The following is a 21,063-nucleotide window of genomic DNA, read 5'->3' on the forward strand; positions in this document are numbered from 1 at the left end:
AATAATGCTGGTAAACAGTTCAGAAGCTCCGTGTACTGTTTTTGATATGTCAAATCTAGACAACGCAGGCCAAGAGAGTGACCATCATGCCCAAGGATATTCAGCTGGCCCGGCGTATTCGCGGAGAACGCGCTTAAACCACAACTCCGTCTAATAAACACAAAGGCTCTTTTAAGAGCCACTTCTTCGTCTCAGAAAACAGCAAATTTTCTTTCTTGGGCAGTTTGAAAATTTAGAACGTGGTACAGAGAGAAGGGGATATATATATATATATATAGTTAGATTTCCAAGTATCTCATGGAATCTCATATTTATGTCCTCAGAGGTCTGGATGGTTCATAATGTACCAGTAGATCAGAAATATATATTGGACCCAAACCATTCAGTGCTTTATAAAACAGTAAAACTGGGATATGGAATTCCAGAAAAACTCAACATGCACATAGTATTTTGTAATTGCCTGTATATACACCTCATAATGTGGTGTAAATACACTACACAAATATTTATACACAAAGTTACACACATTACGATGCTATTTTTTCTAATCACATATGTGTAATTCTTTTTGTATCTAATTTCTTGAAAAGTACACAAGTAATCATTTTCCAACATTATGTGGCAAGATACAATTAAAGCATATAACATACCGCATGCTTAAAAAAATCCGTAATTAAACAATGCTTCAATAATGTGGATGTTAGATTCTGGTCTATGGAATTCCCATGACGAATCTTATAAATGATAGACAACAATTATATAGTTTAACAAACTCCGTGAATATTTTTAATAAACATGCATGAATTTTAGTAAATGCAGACAAAGTGAATAGCTGAAAAATGACATTCAATATTGTAACACAGAAAACAGCCAGATATAGTACCTATGTATTGCTAATCAAAGAAAACAATTTACTACATTTGCATTACATTTATTCACTTAGCAGACGCTTTTATCCAAAGCGACTTACAAATAAGAAAGATACAAGCAAAGCGATATATCAAGCAGAGAACAATACAAGAGCAGCTACCATACAAGATCTATTCATTGAATTCTAGAAGAAGCAAAGTGCAGACTAGAGGTGTAAGTGCATTTTTTTTAAAAATTTTTTATTATGAGTTGGTTAGGTGTTCATAGAAGAGGTGGGTCTTTAATTAGTCAGACATCAAACCCAATGGAATTCCCCGTATATTCAAGCTCATTAGAATTGTACTGTTTGGAGGCTGTCACGCGAGGGAGAGGAATGAGATTACAAAATTGAATCTGAACTGGACTAAGGCCCAATTCTTGCAGGACGCACTAGAGATCCCATGTAGCTCTGCTGTGAACAGACAGTGGATATATCTGAATATATGGCATTTCATTTCATTGTTATATACTTGTACTATATGATGCAGTCTGAACCAACAATTTCGGAATCAGTAAACTACAGACATTAGCTACACATTCCTGATCGCAAGAAAGTGAACCACAATTCACTCATAATTTGAAACCTCCAAATCAATCATCAGTATTCACAAAAGGTTTGGAGCATGTATGCACTTTCAGTTATATGCATAGTGGAAAGGTTTTTGCTTTTCAAATGCATATAAAAACTAATGAGTCAGTCAACAGTGTTACACAATGGCACATTTGTATGAATGAGAAAAGAAAAAGAATCACAGAAGTTGTAGATTTAAATTCTAACCTTCATCATAAACACTCATAATATGTTTCTTGCCACTTTTCCTGCCTGGGGCATTTTTTAGGTAGCTGCTGATGGCCTCTCTGCAACCGGCAACAGTATATTCACGTCCATGTGCTTGTTCGGCAATATCTGTAACATAAATATCAACAAAAACATTCAGCCTTGGAATGCAATAACAGAGAAAATGTCCAATTTCTGAAGGCAAGACTTTCTTTTCAAGAGTTTTCAAAGGAGTCATATGATGTCACGTACCGTAATTTCCAGACTATAAGCTGCTACTTTTTTCACACGCTTTGAACACTGCGGCTTAAACAATGATGCGGCTAATTTATGGATTTTTACGGGTTAACGAGTTTCATGCCGCCAAAACATTTAGCCTCGTCACATCGGACCAATGAAATTACCGAACAGGTCACAGTGGACCAATGAAACTGTTCGAATTAAATCAAACACACTCACACTAAATTCTTCAGATCAGTCATTTTACGCTTCATGCACACACCCTCATCATGGAAAACACACGAAGAAATGCATTTGATGCAGCTTTCAAGTTAAAGGCGATCGATCTGGCTGTTGAAGAAGGAAATAGAGCTGCTGCACGTAAGCTTGGCACGCACTGTTCAGGAAAAAAGCATTTACGGTATGTATTTAATTAAAAGTTAAAAAAATCTATCTGTGTAACATCCTTCTGTGTAAATATCTCACGTTACAACGTGGACACCTGCAGCTTACAGACAAGTGCGGCCTATATATGTACAATTTTTTTTTTCTTTTTAAAGTGTGTGCGGCTTATATTCAGGTGCGCTCAATAGTCCGAAAATTACGGTATACATTTTTTATCCTTCATACTCACAGTGTACAAGGCGACACACTTCATCCTGATCAGTCAAAGCCAGCTTCCCACCTTTTGACACTTTCAACAAAAACATACACCACAGACTGTTCTCCCCGATTCTTTGGAGAATGGAGCGAACTGTCTCTCCGATGCTGCTCTGCCTCATCGTCTTCAAGTAAGCACGCTACAAGAAATTCAAATAAAAAATCTCTGGAATACATGGTCCAACATAAGATACAATTCCATCATTTAGTCACATAGGAGTCAAATTCCAGGTGAACATTAAAAAGTTTGACTTACAAAACAGTTGAAGTTTTTCGCTATTCTTCAGTTGTTGTTTATTGTTGTTCTTGTTCAGTTGCAAACATGCAGCTCTGTATCATCAGCATAACAGTGGAAATTCATTCCATGTTTACGAATAATTTGACCTAGAGGTAGCATATACAAAGTAAAAAGCAGTGGGCCTCAAACAGAACCTTGTGGAACACCAAATTTAACCTCGGTATGCGTGGAGAAGTCTCCATTTACATCTACGAACTGAACTGATAACGATCGGTCTAATAAGACCTGAGGCAGGAGAGGACTGTTCCCTTAATGCCAACATTTTCTAATCTATCGAGTAGAATAGTGTGATCTATAGTATCAAAAGCTGCACTAAGGTCGAGTAGCACAAGCAGCGAGACACAACCCTGATCATAGGTCAGTAGAAGGTCATTTACTACTTTAACTAACGCTGTCTCTGTGCTATGATGAGGTCTAAATCCTGACTGATACATTTCATGAATGTTGTTCCTATGTAAGTACGAGCATAACTGCTTTGCTACAACCTTTTCTAAGACCTTGGAGATGAAGGGGAGATGTGATATTGGTCTATAGCTGGACAGTTGAGACGGGTCAGTCAGGTTTTTTAATCAGGGTTTTAATAACTGCTAGTTTAAGTGATTTAGGTACATAGCCAGTGCTAAGGGAAGAGTTGATTATATTTAAAAGTGGTTCAATTACTCCTGGACAAATCTTTAAGAAACATGTAGGCACAGGATCTAGTAAGCAAGTTGAATTTGCTGAAGAGATTAATGAAGCTAGTTCGGTCTCTCTAAGGGGAGTAAAACATTCTAAACATTGATCCGATATTGCTATATTATCATCTACAGGGTGAGTTATAATACTGTCTGGTTTTAATTTAATAGCCTGAATTTCACATCTAATATTTTCAACTTTACCAATGAAAAATTTGATGAAATCTTCACTGCTATGTAATGATTGAGTGTTTCTCTCTGTAGTGATTTTATTCCTAGTAAATTTTGCTACTGTGTTGAATAGAAATCTAGAATTGTTTTTTTTATCTCCTATTAAGGTGGAGAAATAGATTTTTCTAGCCTCGCTAAGAGATTTCCTATATTTCAGTAGGCTCTCCTTCCATGCTGTTTGGAATATCACCAATTTGGTTTGATGCCATTTACGTTCTAATTGTTGAGTGGTCTGTTTTAAGGTTCGCGTTTGATCGTTATACCAGGGTGCTAGCTTTTTCTCTGTAATTATTTTTCATTTGAGTGGAGCCACTCTATCTATCGTGTAGCGGAGTGTTGACTCCAAGCTTTCAGTTGCCTGATCGAGTTCTGTGGGATCAGACGGTGATCCAAATATAATTGATGTCTCTGGGAGGTTATTTATGAAGCTCGGTGCAGTAGCTGATGTGAAAGTACGTTTTACGCGGTAGCGAGGCGAGGTGGAAATATTATGATCAATATGTATTATGAACGAGATAAGATAATGGTCTGAGACAACTTCAGACTGTGGAAAAATTACAATATTTTCTATATTTAATCCGTATGTTAGGATGAGGTCAAGAGTGTGACCACCATTATGAGTAGGTCCGATTACGTTCTGATTAATCCCTACTACATCTAAGATGGACACAACCGCTATTCTCAGAGGGTCTTCCAGGTTATCAAAATGAATATTAAAATCACAGACGATTAATGCTTTATCTACAGAAACAACCAGGTTTGAGATAAAGTTTGCAAATTCACTAAGAAATTCAGTATATGGCCCTGGGGGACGGTAAATAATAATTAGAGGAATTTACTTATTTTTAGTGGCTACATAAGTTATGCTGGTATAAAGAATTTCAAAAGAATTAAATTTATGACTAGGTTTGTGTGTGACGCCTAGATTTTTACTATGAATGAGACCAACACCTCCTCCTCTACCAGTTGAATGAGGCTGATGTACATAACTGTATCCAGGAGGACTGGCTTCATTTAATGCTAGGTACTCGTTTGGTTTAATCCAAGTCTCCGTTAAACACATTAAATTACATCCCTGATCAGTAATGATTTCGTTAACAATAAGAGCCTTAGACGCAAGAGATCTAATGTTTAATAGTCCTAGCTTCTGATTAAAGGTGCTGGATGTGCATTCAGTATGATATAATTTTAGGTTAATTAGGTTACTAAAACAAACATTCTGAAATTGTCTATGTATTTGTATAGCTCAGGGAACAGACACAGTCTCCATAGTATGTACTACAGGTGTTAAACTATTAATTGAACATTGCTTATGATGAACATTATTGTAGGAAGATGTGCTTACGGTAGGCAGTCACTTGGTTTGTAGTGTCTTGGAGATGTTGTCTGACAGCAGTTCCGCTCCGAAGCTGCTGGAGTGCAGGCCATCAGGATGAAACAACCTAGGACGCTCCCAGAACAGATTCCAGTTATTAACAAACAGCAGATTCCTGTTAATTACACCAAGAAACTAACCAATCATTTAGTGCTAGAAGTCTACTGAACTTTTCAGCTCCACATCTGTATGAGGGAAGAGGTCCAGAGACGATGATCTTCGCGGTTAGTGATCTGCCTCGTACCGTCTCGATCAGGCTGGCGAAGTTCCTCTTCAGAACCTCCGTCTGCCTCAGCCTGATGTTTGCCCCCACGTGCAGCACGACTGCTCCAATGCACTCGTCCTTCTTCAGGATTCCTGGTAGCTGCTCAGCGACATCAAGGACACAAGCAAAAGAAAAACTGTGTGTGCACCTTACCCCTTGTTGAAGCGACGCGGACGTTTCGCACAATGGAGTTCCCAACGATTGCACAGGATCAATCTTATTTTGTTAAGAGCATTAATATTTTGTAGATTCAGCAAGGGGTATGTAAACTTCCGACCGCAACTGTGTACCCACCCAGCTACCAAGCACACACACACACACACACAAATTCCACCATTTAAAAACAGCAAGGATTTTTTTAAAAACAATTTTTTATAAACAATTAAAAATAGACTACAGTAGGAACATTTTAACAAATACCACAAAAACATCACAGTTAAAACACTACATACCTTCCTTTTGCAAAAGACTTCTCTTGCACCCACACTCTTGATCTGATGCCAGCTGGAGCCACCTCTTCATGGTCCCCTCGGCCTCCATCTCTGCAGCATTAGCCGTAAAGAGGTTTCTATGAACTTTGGAATAAAGCAATACATATCATACAGTCATTATGAATCTTAAGCATTAACTATGCTTATACCATGGTCATTGTGAATACTGGATTCTGATTGGCTGGAAGGTGTGCATTATAACCGTTTATTGCACAGGTAGTTCCCGTCAGATTGATCACCGTAATCATTTCTATATCAATGCGCAGCCTACATGCACACACACGCAGACACTTGAGCATACAGAGACATTCATATGAACAGACACATCTTGCCAGCGCTTTCTGCAACTTTAACAATAAAAATAGCTTTGCTGGTGAAAAGCTACATGATATTTCTCAGCAACGAGGTGGTACCATCACTGTTTCTGAAGTAATTCAACTCTTAGTTTTACTACACTACTGCTGCGCAACACTGACTGCTGAGAGGCACCTATGATGCACGTAATTCATACACGCTTGATCTCTCTCTCTCTCTCTTTCTCTCTCTCTCTGATAGATATCTGTCAATTCATTCAAATAAATGCAATCTCATCACACTACTTTACCTCTGTGTCTGATTTATAATGGGCAAAATTCCAGATCTAACGACCTAACTAACAGAAATTAACGATCATTTTAAACTTCTAATCAAAGTTTGCACTTCTAAACCAATGACAGCTTTAACGTTATTAATTGTGGAAAGACCATGGTATAAGCGGGGTAATCCATGGCTAGGTGTGCATTAAACGATTTGAACGAGTGGTTCATTTCCTCCACATCATGCACTAAAATCGTTTAATGCACATCTAGCCGTGGATTACCCCTTACATATCAACTGAGAGAGACAGCTAATTCTGTATGTAAACAGATATACTTCCCAATCACGACCTCTCCGAGTTGGAGAGCGGACAGTGAAGTCTTTCTATTGATTCCCCTCCAATTGAGGTTCTTTTCCAGGGAGTTAGTAATCACCAATATGCACCAGGTGCAGTCGAGCACATCCACCCTGTCAATAAGCTCCAACCAGTTTACCTGAAACTGAGGATTCTTAAAACAATAATATAATATAAAATAATATAAAATATATTAAATTAATAAGCATGTATTGCCTCGTCAAAAGTGTCAGTGCTTCTCACTACTCCTGCAGTTACCCTGCCCTGTGTGTTTTCCATCTCTACTAAAGAGTAGGTCATAACTGTTCCCTCATATCAAAGTGGTGTTCAGTGTTGTGCTTTGAGTACGAGTGTGTCACCTTGAGAAAACAGAAATGCTCTCAGTCGCTGTGTAATTGTGCAAGCAGTTGTTAACAAAAAAAAAGAGAAAAAATTCTCACCAGATTTTGCTTGTAATCTGGGCTCTGTTGCATCCTTCGCTCCAGACTATGCAGTTGAGGAAGGTCTTGCAGGGCAGTAAATCTTCATCAATATCCAAAGGCTGCACCTGGACCTCCTGTAGTTGAAGCAATCTCAGTGGTTTGTTGGTCCAGCACCATCTCTAATTTAGTCAACACCTCCCTCAGCATGGCTATGGTAAAGAAGTTAACAATATTTACAAATGATACACACTACAAAACTGTACAACTCCATCCTCAGTCTTATTCCTAACCTACACAATTCCAGTAAGATGGCTGAGTGGAAATCATGGTTAATTAATACCTACAAAAGAAAGTCAATCAGAAAGCAGAAGAATACGCTCACATGGCATATCCTCCACTCTTTCCAGACTCTGTGAAAGAGTCTAAAATATTGACTATATTGCCAAATTCTACAATGTTTCATGAAAAATACAACTTTGAATATGCTCTCAAAGCATGAGGGAATAGCAATAGCGATGTGCTGAACAAATATCTGCATGTTTTACACCTTGGTGGTCTTTACCCAGACACTTCCACGTCTGACTGGAGGTCTGACCGGGTCCTGCCCTCTTTATCGCTGTCTTTAAAATACAGTTGCATTTAAACATTATTCAATGCCTTCAGGATCACTCAAAGAGACAAAAAATTAGTATATTGCTAGACTAAGGCTAAGGATTGCACATAAGAAATACAGTGTTGAGCCGAACAACAGGTCTGTTATACTGCCAAGTGGACAATATAATCTAATAACGGGACACAGCATGCTGCAAACTGTGTGGGTTTTCTGACACAACATATTAAAAAAGTTAAATAAAAAGTAGTAAAACAGGAAAGGGGAGGAATAAACTAGGAGTTTATCTTATTTGTACAGCAATTAAAAAAGCTTTATAAAAAAAAGTGTCGAGCTGCCTCTTAATCTAAATTAGCTAGCCGGCTAGCTAGCTGCTAGTACGCCGTCTGATGTTCTCGTCACAATCACACATACCATTGAAAAGATTTTTAAAAAACATTTTCTCCATGACATTTTAAATATCAAACAATATTGTAGACTGAAATTACTCAATTAAATTACTTACCTTCTTCAGCTGAAATGATTCCTCTTGAAAACGAAGAATGACTGCAGCCTCGAGTATCCTAACTGATTTAACCGTCAAAAGTTTTTTCCAGGCTGCTGAGCTCCTTAATTTTAGCTGTGGCCTGTCTGTGACTTAATGAACTCGAAAAAGCAGATACACACCGCTACACCGAGTATGGACCTGCCGCAAGTACACCTGCTTTCAGCCGAGATTGGCCCACATAGCAAAAACCGTCTGTCAGCGAGAAGTGGTGTGAACGGTCAGCAGGGCTCTGGGCAATTACCTTTTCACCGATACCGGCATTGAGCCGACAGGGGCGCATTTCTACCAGAATCGGCCCAAATGTGCTTGCTATCCGGGAACTCTTCATCGCCCCTAACGGCCAAATGTTCCAGAAAAGTCTAAGCTTTTTACCAAATAAATGTAAAGTAACAATTTCATCAATGGTAACTCTTCAACGCCCAGGGAAAAAATTAGCGATGATCGGCCTGGAGCTGGCCAGAGTCTGTGCGACATGATGCTCCCTCCCCGGGCTATGTCTGAGTGCTTTCCCCGCTGCACGGAGCGTTGTCCATATAATTTTGGACACTTAAAAATATTCGCTTAAAAATTCTCTTCGAAACTATTATGATATATTATATATATGGCAATGTAGCTCAGCTAGTTAGTGCGTGGTGTTAAGAACGCCAAGGTCACTGGTTAGAATCTCAGGGCTGATTACATTTTTGCATCTTCTAGAACTCAATTAAAAATCTTCTATTGTAGCACTACATGCAGTGTTCTCTGCTTGATATACTGCTTTGCTTGCATTTTGTATTTTCTCATTTGTAAGTCTGGTGAAGAATGTGGGAATGAGCACAGACCCGGCCAAATAAAAAATAAAGGAAAAAATATATAATGATAATAAAAAATTTAAAAATAAAAACATGGATTCCATGCTGCAGCAACTAATGGAGGCCAGCCTCCAGCAGCTGACAATAACGTCTTCAGCAGCCTGTAAGCGAGCAGAAACGTACAGGTACCACGTGAACCTGTTGAAGAGGTGAAAAACGCTCCTCACACTCCTGCCACCCAGGTGCTGAACAGACAGTCATTTCAGCATCACTGTTGTCGACTGCAGCAGAGCATGAGGTGGGGAAATAGAGCACAACTTGCGGCAGATAAACACTGCAACTCCTCACCCTCTCAGAGAAGACTGGAGAGGATAAAAAGGCATCACAACCTCAGCAGCTTGAGCAGCTTTTGTCTAGGTGTCTATGCTGATCAATTCTGTTCTATGTCTTGCAGATGACGATGACGACAGCAAGTCTCTCCCCCCAAGAGCCCTCATCCCCACTACCAACGCTTCCTCCGCACTCTGCTACCGGCCTACACCGCTCTTCCTGGCCCATAGCGACCACACTCCTCTCTAACACCTCCCTCACAGACTGCTGCCCCAGGACAGAGTGTCCCATGGCCCTTCTGCACTCCCATTCTACAAAATAAAAGCTCTCTTAACCAGTCTCACTCTGTCTGTGTTCCACCTGCCGCTGCTGCTACACTATAAAACATTCAACCTTTCGTTCTTGAGATGTCACACTAAACAAGAATCTCATGCAAAAGCAAGGACGCACAGAAGCATGGAATGATGGCAAAACCGTAGCTAGCCAAAAAAAACAATAAAGGGCCTTGAGTTCCTAAACATGAAACTGCTGTGACCTCGTTTATTTTTGGATCAATTCCAAATAATAATCGAGTTATCTGCTAGTTACAACAACTATATAGTCTATAGAATTCCTACAAACATTCAACCACTGGTTCTTGAGATATTGCATTAACGAGAACCTTAGACGGATGGACAGACTTAGTGGTGGAGGCATAAAAAAATAAATAAAAGGTCTGCATAAATACTAAACTCAGACACACGTATCTAACGTTATGGGGTGTAGTAATGACCAACTAGTGTTATCTACTTAGTAATTCTGAGAAAGTTATGTTTTAATAACTTTACTGTCCCATAGTTCTTCATTTTAAACACTTTTCTTGTTGATACTTACAAACGAGTAACCATTTCCTTCAGACTACTCACCTTTCACGACTTTGCCTGCCTTCTTCATTTGTAAACACGTTAAAAAATGTGCATGTTCATGATATATCTATGCAACTCTACAAGTATCAGCACCCTATCTGCCTCGCTTTCTTTTTTAAAACTAGTTAGTAATATTCATTGCCATATCATAAGTAATTAGAAAAAATTAGTCTATGGTGTCATCTGGTGACAAATTGAGCATGCTTTAGCTACTTTCCCTAAAAAGAGTTGTGAAAGCTGGTTGACATGCTGTAGCGCAGTAAGGGAGTGATGGCTGCATGGACAGGAGTTGTGAACAGTGCTCACTGTACACTCGGGACAGCTGACTGAGGGGACAGAGTTGGAGTCCTGAGGACACTCCAGAGAGCAGAGACACTCCACACAGAAGAGCACATGGGGCAGCCTCCCCACAACCTCACCCTCTGTAAACAGCAACAAAACCACCAAAAAACATCAAGTTCACTTATTTATGAAGCTAAACATCACATGGGGAAATTTCCCCCACTGCTCTTCTTAACATTTCACATGGCTAACATTTGCTGTGTGGAATTTGGTTATTTATCATTTTTAAGAAACCACGCTGCAAAAAGAAGAAGAAGAAGAAGAAGAAGAAGAAGAAGAAGAAAATTAAGCTTTAATGCAAGACGTTAGCTAGCTAGCCAACTAAACTCAAGCTAACTTGAAGGCCATGTTTATCAATTAAGTCTCATTGTTTAGCTTTAAAACGCTCACTTTGAGGATGTAGTCTGCTAATTGTCAAAGGTTCACTAGCTAATTAGGTTAATTAGGTGTGTTCTGAACCCACATTGCATTCAGCGCATTCAGCAGTGTGTAACCAAGATGCGTCCGGTAAATACTTGTATAAGTAAATACAGAGAATTTGATAAATTTGAAAAACATTTTTTTTTTTTTTTTTTTTTACCCGACAACGTGTACAGTAAGCCACAATTACTACATGCCACTGTAGCGTCCATTATGATGCTTTTTCACCGCGCACTTCACGTCCTTCAGTGACGGAAAGCACTGGCTCTTTTAAGTGAACCGAATCCTTTGGCTCAGCTCTTCAATAAGAGTCGATTCCTTCGGCTTCCGTACGGATCACTGCCATTTTTCTGAATCAGATTCAGGATCAGTTTTATTGGCCAAGTATGCCCGCACACTCAAGCAGGGATATGTATCATGCTATATAATTTAGCTAACAAACTGTCACCAAAGTAGCCGTGATGTGAAAACGTGTAAACAGAGGGGGGGGGATGTAAAATAAATTAATAGATTTAAAGTACATTACATTTACTTTAAATTTACATTTAACATTTAAAAACTAAATTCTAACACTGAAAATTAGTTTTTTTTAAAAAGGAGGGAGATATTTGAAAGATTAGGCTTTTTAAAAACCCAGCAAATTTACATATAATTAGCTGCTTCCATTCAATTCTATTTATTTTGTAATTACTAAAAAAAGATATCACAATACCAGATGGATGGTGGCTTAACGGTTAGCACGTTCGCCTCACTCCAGGGTCGGGGGCTCGATTCCCACTGCGGCCCTGTGTGTGCGGAGTATTCATGTTCTCCCCGTGCTGTGGGGGTTTCCTCCGGGTACTCCGGTTTCCTCCCCCAGTCCAAAGACATGCATGGTAGGCTGATTGGCATGTCTAAAAGTGTCCGTAGTGTATGAATGGGTGTGCGAGTGTGTATGTGATTGTGCCGTAATGGATTGGCCTGTCCAGGATATACTTGTGCCCGATGCTCCCTGGGATAGGCGCCAGGTTCCCCGTGACCCTGAAGGATAAGTGGTATTGAAGATGGATGGATGGATGGATATCACCTTACCTACAACATCATAGAAAAGTGTATTGTGACCTAATTTATCGCAATATCTATAACCAATTTATGGTTGTTGTTGTTTTGTTGTGTTTACATAGTTAATATTAACTAGCCTAGATAAACACAACAAAACAACAACAATAAATTGGAGTTGTTCCTTGTAATATATGACTTATATGTAAAGAATGAAATTGCTAAATGCAAAAAATATGTATAATAAATAATTGTAATCGTTTATACAATAACTGATATGTATATCACAGGTCACAGTGACATTGTATTGAAGATTAAGAATACTCTTTAAGGGCCATGAATGAAGGCCTCTGGAAAGAAACCGTTCTTGTGCCTGGTGTATTGGAAGTTCAAATAAAGTGTGTCCAAGACGTGTCCAGAAAATATTATGGTCTGGGATGTATTGCCTTCATTGCTTAACTAGTCTCATGTTCAGTGAGAACACATTAAAAGGACCAAATCAGCAGCTGATTTTATCATATGCATGTGAGGAAACCATGTCCTGCGCTGTGGTTATCTTCTTTAAACATCATTGTAGCCAAGCCTTCATATTCCTACACCTGAGTTTACAAAAAAACAAAACAAAACATTATATCATGGTAACTATAACACCAGTCGCATACAAACTAGTAAATTATGTGCCCTTTGTGCTTGTGCTGCTGGATCTTCGATACGAAGGTAAGAAGGTACTGACTTCATATACTGGATAGATAGTGTGGAAACTGAACTGTCACACAGCTGTACAGATTCTACAGAAATACTTTTCATTAGACCTCACTAGTCTTAAGGAATGAATCTCACAAGTTTCTTCTAGTGCACTAAGTAGTACTCTACATACAAAGCCAAGCTTTTCTATAGACTCTAAAGAGATGTGACTTGATAATGAGACCTCTCTGTGCTGATGATTATGATAAAGTCCAAGATAATGATGTGTGCTTTGTATTTAAAATATGACACAGGGAAATTAGTGTCCATGTCTTTTATCAATAATAATAATAATAAAATAATAATAATAATTGCAAGCATAGTGAAATGCAATGGTATTATTCTACCCATCCATTTGTCACTATATTTTTACTTTACTATATCCTGGCCTGAGTTTACTTTTGATTAAAGGAGTGCTGTGCAGCAGTGAGAACAGTGTCGAGAAGCACCTGGAGATGGGGAAGAAGCTCCTGGCTGGCGGACAGCTGGCCGACGCACTTTCCCATTTCCACGCAGCTGTTGGTGAGTCGGTGAGCTTTTCTCAGAAAGTCACCAGCAATCATTTCTTTATTTCTGCAAAAAAAATATATTCTGTCTGAATCTTAACCGACCACTTTCTGACATCCGTGTGTAGACGGTGACCCGAAAAAATACTTGGCCTACTACAGAAGAGCCACCGTCTACCTGGCCACGGACAAGTCTAAATCCGCTTTACCGGATCTAAGCAAAGTCATCGAGTGTCATGATTTCCCCTTGAAGCAGCGTGCTCTAAGCGCGAATGCGCGAGCACCTGCTTTTCCGTTGTTGACAGTAGTGACATCTGGACACGTGTGTTTTGTTTATGTTTCTGTCACGTCTCCTCCCTGTTCTGTCATTGGCTGGGATTTCACGTGTGCCTGTATTGCCCTCAGCAAGTTTAGAGGCTTATCAGTTTAGACGCTGATCATGTCCACATATATACCGCGCGCCTCCCAGCACACAACGCGGAAGATTATCCTGGAGTTAGATTGGTTCGTATGGTAGTCATAGTCACGGTCCATGTTTAGAGTTCGTTCACGCTGGATTATCCGCTCCCAGTTCCTCGTCATAGTTCATGTTTCTCGTTTAGTTTATCGACCCTGTTTTCCGTGGCCACGACCTTGATTCATGTTTAACCCTGTGTATGCCTGTTTGCCGATCGCCTGACCTTCGCCTGTTTTGGATCACGTTTTGGATTTGTCTGTCTGTCTCTTTTAAAATAAACAATTGTTCATACTGCAATTGCATCCGTCCTATCTCCGCTCCGTCACGATACGTGACATCGAGTTAAACCTGATTTCACATCGGTGAGTTTTACTCCATGATAAGACATGAAAAGAAGATTGACATGCATCATGTTGAAAAGAGTTGGTGGTAACAGGTGATTTGTCACAGGCAAGACTTCAGAGAGGGAGCCTACTGTAACTCTTTGACTTGTCATTAAAGGAAAATTAAGTCATTAAAGGAAAAATCCACTATGAACAACTTGCATATTGATCTTTATAATTAACAGGTGGCATCCAGGATTCATTTTGTAGTGAAAATTTTGAGTTTGCTTTTTTAGTTTAGACTTCTTTCATTGACCTGTTGGTCATTTTTCACTTTGGTTTCTTGTATTGCCCACAATCAAGTTTGACAACATGCTAATATTGGTGCCAGTAAAATTTAGCTCCCGATTGACCTATCTATACACTCTGTTCACATTAATTACATCATTAACAAACTTCAGTTTTCATGCTAATACCACCGTCAAGGCCATTGCGTGCATCATCTCGCAGATCACAATAAAACATGATGAAAACTGATTATACTGTAGCTGTGTTGTTTGTGCAATAGTGAAAATGATGCCAAGTTGTATTTCCATTTTCCTTTTACTTTGAAATTGCCCTTAAACTTAGTTATCTGACTAGACATGCTTTCAAAGAAAACAGAAACAACACCTGAGTCTATTGAAAGCCAAGCTCAACTGATTAAACAGGTGGAATCAGATGTGGTCTTGCTTGATTGGAATGAAAACCTACACCCACACCGGCCCTTTGCTTGGAGACTGGACATCCCTGATATAGTCAGTTTAACAACCTCCAGATGTGCTCGATCTAAGATGTTGAGTGATCTTAAACAAATGCTTGTCTATATACAGCATAACTCATTTAAAGGTAAGAGGTGCTATTTTGTTGATGCTCAGCAAGTGACATCAAATCAACATAGCCCTTATGTTGTGGTTGTGGAGAGTGTCCCAAGTAGGAATTCCGAGTTCGTTCCTTTTCCTAGTCGGAGGTCGGAAATGACTAGTAATGACCTTTAGTCAAAAGTAGAATTAGAGTTTGTTTTGCTGAAAAGTGTCACATTTCACACGTCCTATAGATTATAGTTGTTTTGCTGCTGATCAAACTCAAAATTTATATTACTAACAGTTACAAATAGAGCCTCAAACATGTGCAACTGTAGTTGTTTATGTTTTACAACCAACATTGCATTTGTGTATATGCACTTGACGGTCCACTTTAGTTTGCTATTTGCTATCTGTAGATTTCCCCCTGAGCTCCCTCCCCATAGAGAGTCTAGTTTCTGATCATCCCTAATCAAGCACAGCTTCATACGAGTCTTTATTAGCTGAATTAATTGCCGTAAATGGCCTAGACTAAATTACAGCTGGGACTGATCCCCTGAATCAGAGTTCATCACATCTATGCAGCCATTAAGGACTTTGAAAGTGCTAAGGAGTACAGCGAGAATGACCGTCACCTACCCTTTGGCTTCTTAGGTTGATATTGAAGTGTGTCGTGTTATAATGTGTTCTGAACGGCTGGGCTTGTGTGACCACTAGGATAGCCCAGAAGAAGCTCATTAAAGCCTACAGGAAGTTGTCACAGCAGTGACACCCAGACAACTTCCAGGATCCTGAAGAGAAGAACAAGGCTGAGAAGAAGTTCATAGACATCGCACAGGCCAAGGAAGTGCTCACTGAGCCAGGTAAACCCTCAATCAGTTTTGTCTGCTAATATAAAAATACCAAGCTAAGCCGTTTTTTGATGTTGGTTTTTGTGTCCCATGCTTGAATAGTTTTACATAGATGAGGAATACAGTATATAAGTATGTAAGTACAGCTGCAGATAAAGAAGGATGAATCAGATTGGAATTCAGATCAAATTAACAGAAATTATGGTTGTGACTTGGTGATTAGTGAGGATGTTGAACACAGTCTGAGATATGTTTTTGATTTTTTGCTAATTCAGATCTGCCAAAATAACTAACAGTCAAAGAGAAATAAACATGCATTTTGTTGGAAAGGACGGATCGGATCCATGCTTGCAGCATAAACGGTTAATTGTATTGGTTGAACTGATATTTAACTGTAATCTGCAGAAATATTATGATATCATATATAGGAAAATTAGCCAGCGGTGGGTGGAGACAGACACACGGGAGGCCGTCGTAACGTTAACAAGTGAGATTTTTTTTCATTTATTTATAACGTTCTGGGGTGTGTGTGTGTGCTCGCGTGTGGGCGTGATAGCGTGTGGTGAGAGGTCAGTGTATTGCGGGGTTGCCAGAGTCGCTCCGGGGCTTTCCGGAGAAACAGGGGCTCTTCTCAGCCGTCAGGTAACGCCGCGTTTGTAGCTAGGGAGCGGAGAATTCGCTCGGGTCCGGGTCGTCTGAAAGAAAACATACAAAACCAACAATACTGATAACTGGCAGTAAGCCAGGCACACTTCATGTGAGAGGATTCTCTCCATTCGAGCGGAAAAGCGGCCTTCCACTCTTCCTTCGTCTGCTGGATGGTGGAATTTTCACGTGCGGCGCGCCATTCATCGCCCGAGAGTGTGTCGGCGGCTCCGCCCCACCTCCACGTGCTTTCCGACTGTCCAAAACATTGAAGCGGGGCTGTCTCTTCAGCGCCAGCGCGGCAGTCGCGGGAGGAGCGATTTTAGTTCCTTGTGCGCCGGCTGTCGGTCTGTCGCGAGACACACAGTATAAGTTTACTTTATACAGTTATTACAAAATTAACCTAAGTGTATGTCAGGCCTGCATGTATTGTTAGTATTTTTAGAACAATTATGAACTCTAATGCACGATGGCTGACTGGTGATCACGTTTGCCTCACACCTCCAGGGTTAGGGGTTCGATTGTCGCCTCTGCCCTGTGTGCACAGAGTTTGCATGTTCTCCTCCTGCTTTGGGGGTTTCCTCTGGGTACTCCGATTTCCCCCCCAGTCCAGAGAAATGTGTTGTAACCTGACTGGCATCTCTAAATTGTCTGTAGTGTGTGAATGGGTGTGTGATGGCATCCCAGCCTTATGCCCGGAGTCCCCTGGCATAGACTCTAGGCTCCCTGCGCCCCTGTGTAGGATAAGGGGTACAGACAATGGACGGCTGGCTGATTCTGACCTTAATAAAATATATTGACTGTTGATTAACACATTCTTGTTTGTATGTCTGTAAAATGAATTTTCCTTTCATTTTAGTAATTAAAAAGTATAGCCTACAATACTGAAAAGAAAATTGAATGGTGGGTCACTGCAAATCCTATTCTTTTATTATTATACTGACATTGCAGAATTTCTAGAGGTCCAGACAGACTTTAATTTTTTTGGGCAGCATGTAGACTAAATGTCAAGGTGCATCGATCAACAGTATATTAGATTGGATGTAATGGTATTGTTTTTCCCCAGATGGAACGGTTAAAAAATTAATCGATCACTGGTTTGGTGTGACGGTTATAAATAATTAACCTCTTGCAGAAGTGAATGCATCGTTCATGTACCACATTCTTTGCGAATTGGCTAATTTTATTCCTGTTTGGCTTGAGCACTTTGAAATAGCAGAAAAGCAGTTTTCAGGTGTCTCCTATATCACTGTAAAAGGGGGAAAACTGTAGCTGTTTGCACCTCTGGTAATATAAAACACGAGTCTCGAAAGATGCTGGTATATCTGACACCTTTTCTCTGTTCTTGTGCAGAAATGAGGAGTTCGTTTGACAAGGGTGAAGACCCCCTGGACCCGGAGAGCAAGCACGGAGAAGGCCATCACCACTTCCAGGAGGCCTGGGAGAGTTTCCAGGGCTTTAACCCTTTTGGCTCTGGACTGTTCAACTTTAAATTCAACTTTAACTGAGATCATCCAGGAGGACATCAGTCTGATCTGAATATATACCATCAGCCATTGTTGTGGATAAAAAATGTCATAAAATAAACATAAGGGAGATCTAGCATCCAGCAAAGGGGAGAAGAAGAAAAGACGGGCACCTAGACACATAGAAGCAGGATTAGGCGGACATTGACAAATTGGAATTACACTTTAAAGATCTTTAAGAGCAGTAATAGTCAAAAAAGTCAAAAGAGGTATACGAGCTGAGCTGAGGAGGGCTAATACACCCACACACGCTCGTACAGTCAAGGGTGGGCAAGCAGACACAACATACACACACACTCTCTCTTTCTCATACCCACACATGAATAACATTAATAATATCTTATAGTAATAGAGAAACTCTATAAAAAAACAGAATAGTAGGATATGCAGGACAGTAGAACTGTAATGATATTAAGAAGTTGGAAGTACAGTAAACCGCTTTTCAAGTAGTATAAATATATATAAATAAGAAATATAGTGCAAATATGAAAATAAATTATAAACTAGAAATACAGGAAAATGTAAACTTACTCATGACTCAAATGGTGAGGGTTCTTGGCTCGCAAGGAAGGCCTTAATTTTAAGAAAGAACCATGAGGAGCCAGTTATAAGGGTGGCTGAGTCAAGCTGAGTCAAGCCCCCCCCCCCCCGAGATAACGATAAGACCAAGGTCCCTCTAGGTTGTTTAGTCTTGTCCACGTTCTGTCCTCTGGGTAACTGAAAAACGAAGTTTCTGATGCCCTAGGTAACTGAACATTCTGGTTTCTGATCCTCTGAGTAACTAGAAACTCAGGGTTTTTATTTTCTGGGTTATTAGAAATGCCTGGGTTCTGATTTTATGTGTAAATTAAAACCCCTGGTTTCAATTCTATGTGTAAGTGAAATAGCCCTTTTCTGGAACATAAGAGTAAGGTAAATGAGCTTTTTTAACCCTATTGGTAGTGAGATCATAGTCTTCTTGAAACATATGGGTTATTTAGTGTGTAAATACAGTATAAATACTGGAGCTCAGGGTAGGGGGATCACTTCTGAGAATTCTCATCGGTGTGGATCTCGTGTGGTGGAATGGAACAATAAAGCTGGACCCTTGCTTCTTCTCACTCACGGCTGGTGTATTTTTTCTATCTCCAACTGGTCTCAGAGGTAGATGTGAGTATTGGCTTCTAAGTTGAATTTTAAATGTTTTTGGGTAATAGGCTAAATTTGAGCCAACATTTGGCACCCCAGATGGGACTGGGTAAGATCTATATGTCTGGAATCTCTCCCGTGGGACTTTGCTCTCTAAGCAACAGACAGGCCGTATAGGAAAAGGCATTGCAGATGCCTGTTATTTCAAAGCTCTGTTTTAGTGGTCTGTTGTTACGATTGGGAAGCCCCGGGGTGGGAAGAAAGACTAAGTGGGTCTCCAAAAGAACCTTGAGTGAGTGAGAAGAGGTAAGAGAAGTGTAGATTGTAGAAGAATGTACTTATTGTAATTGTATAAGGTTCATAAGACTGTGTAAGGATATGGTATATGTGTTGTGTGAGTGAAAGTCCTGCAATACCGCTGGAGGAAGGTAGAAAAAAGGTAGAAGAAAAAAAGAGAAATACTCCAGGGCTGGGATAGAAAGCAGGTGGAAAATGAGGCCTCAGACCCCAGATACCGGCTACTAGACTAGACTAGCAGACTAGTGGCGGCTGCATTGGTGGGGACCCCTAATACCGCTGGAAAAAGATAGATAGATAGATAGATAGATTAGATTCCAGGGCTGGATAGAGAGGGGAATAAATCCTGGGCCCAGGTCCGGGTCGTGCAATACAGCATGCCCGGTGTATGAATGGAATGTGTACTAACAAATGTGTGTGCTTATAATATATGTGCTTATAATATGAGTGCGGTGTGAGAGCGTGTAAGTTTTGGAGACAGGGAAAATGTATTTATTAGTGCTCTGAACATGAGCTCCATACCTAAAGCGATATGTGTGTTGGATAAGTTGGATAAGATTTAGAGAAAATTAAATTTTTTTTGGAGAAAGTTGAATTTAATTTGTATGACTGTAAGCTTCATGCATACGGAGCTGGTATGGAGGTGCTTTATACTTTGAAAACTTCATGTAGTAACATAAATAAGTGTAATAATGTGGAATACAATGTGTGTATGGGAGCTTGCCGGCGTTGTTCTTATCTGCGCAAGCAGGCCTGCCGTCTGTGTGGAAATAAAAAAAGGAAAAGAAGAAAAATGTGTGTGTGTGCGCACTTCAGATTGAGCTGAGTAACATAGAACAGTGTGAGATTTTTTTTTTTTTTAAATTTGTTTTAATGTTTTGAATCTGGTACGGACTTTCTGTGAGTCGGGTGTGACTATGTGTATTATAACTTTATTGGTATAATCAATAACTGCTGTTTTAAAAATTGGGGGAGCATGCAAGAACATTGTAAATATTTTAGGCATCTGTCAGACTGCCCATTGGGTGAATAAGAACTTCTAGACCAGTAATATATAACAAAATTGTTGAGAAATCAGTGAGTCAGTCCATTGGGACCTTTCATTTATATTCCATAAATTATGAAGGTGTTGTTCAGTTAAATGACAAATAATAATACAATTTAATTTTTGTTTAATTACCCAAAATTGGGTAATGTTGAATAGGTAAATATTATGTCTAAGAATATTGTAAACATGTAAGAATTGCCGGATTGGCCGTTGTGTGAGGCTGTGTGAATTACCTAAGGTTAAACTTAAGACTTATAAGAGTAATTGAATCATTTTACTTAATTAATTAATCGTCATAAGTAAATTGAATGTATGTACTCTGAGTGTATGTGAGTCCCTAGGGAGGCTGGCTGGGCCGAGTACGGACGGAAGGGAAAAGCGGGCATAAATCGGTACGAGATAGGCTAAGCAGGCTGGAACAGCAGGACAGGGTAGGAGGAAAACATTTGGCTGTGAGGGA

At 39.8% G+C, this 21,063-nt stretch overlaps 2 long non-coding RNA genes across 2 annotated transcripts; one reads left to right on the forward strand and one right to left on the reverse strand.

The window, feature by feature from the left end:
- Nucleotides 1-784: 784 nt before the first annotated feature.
- On the reverse strand, nucleotides 785-13,780 carry LOC128629720 (uncharacterized). The gene is made up of 11 exons (XR_008394099.1): nucleotides 13,665-13,780; nucleotides 13,430-13,553; nucleotides 11,392-12,835; nucleotides 8,369-10,858; nucleotides 7,272-7,873; nucleotides 5,862-5,984; nucleotides 5,115-5,707; nucleotides 2,823-2,950; nucleotides 2,541-2,706; nucleotides 1,688-1,816; nucleotides 785-1,321 (listed from the first exon to the last, which is right to left on the reverse strand). It is a non-coding gene; the product is annotated as an uncharacterized LOC128629720 (long non-coding RNA).
- Nucleotides 13,781-13,896: 116 nt separating this feature from the next.
- Nucleotides 13,897-20,818, forward strand: LOC128629722 (uncharacterized). Its single transcript, XR_008394100.1, has 3 exons — nucleotides 13,897-14,305; nucleotides 15,826-15,971; nucleotides 17,958-20,818. It is a non-coding gene; the product is annotated as an uncharacterized LOC128629722 (long non-coding RNA).
- The last annotated feature ends 245 nt before the right edge of the window (nucleotides 20,819-21,063 follow it).

The sequence above is a fragment of the Ictalurus punctatus genome, unplaced genomic scaffold (genome assembly GCF_001660625.3).
Source record: "Ictalurus punctatus breed USDA103 unplaced genomic scaffold, Coco_2.0 Super-Scaffold_100, whole genome shotgun sequence".
Lineage (NCBI taxonomy): Eukaryota > Metazoa > Chordata > Actinopteri > Siluriformes > Ictaluridae > Ictalurus > Ictalurus punctatus.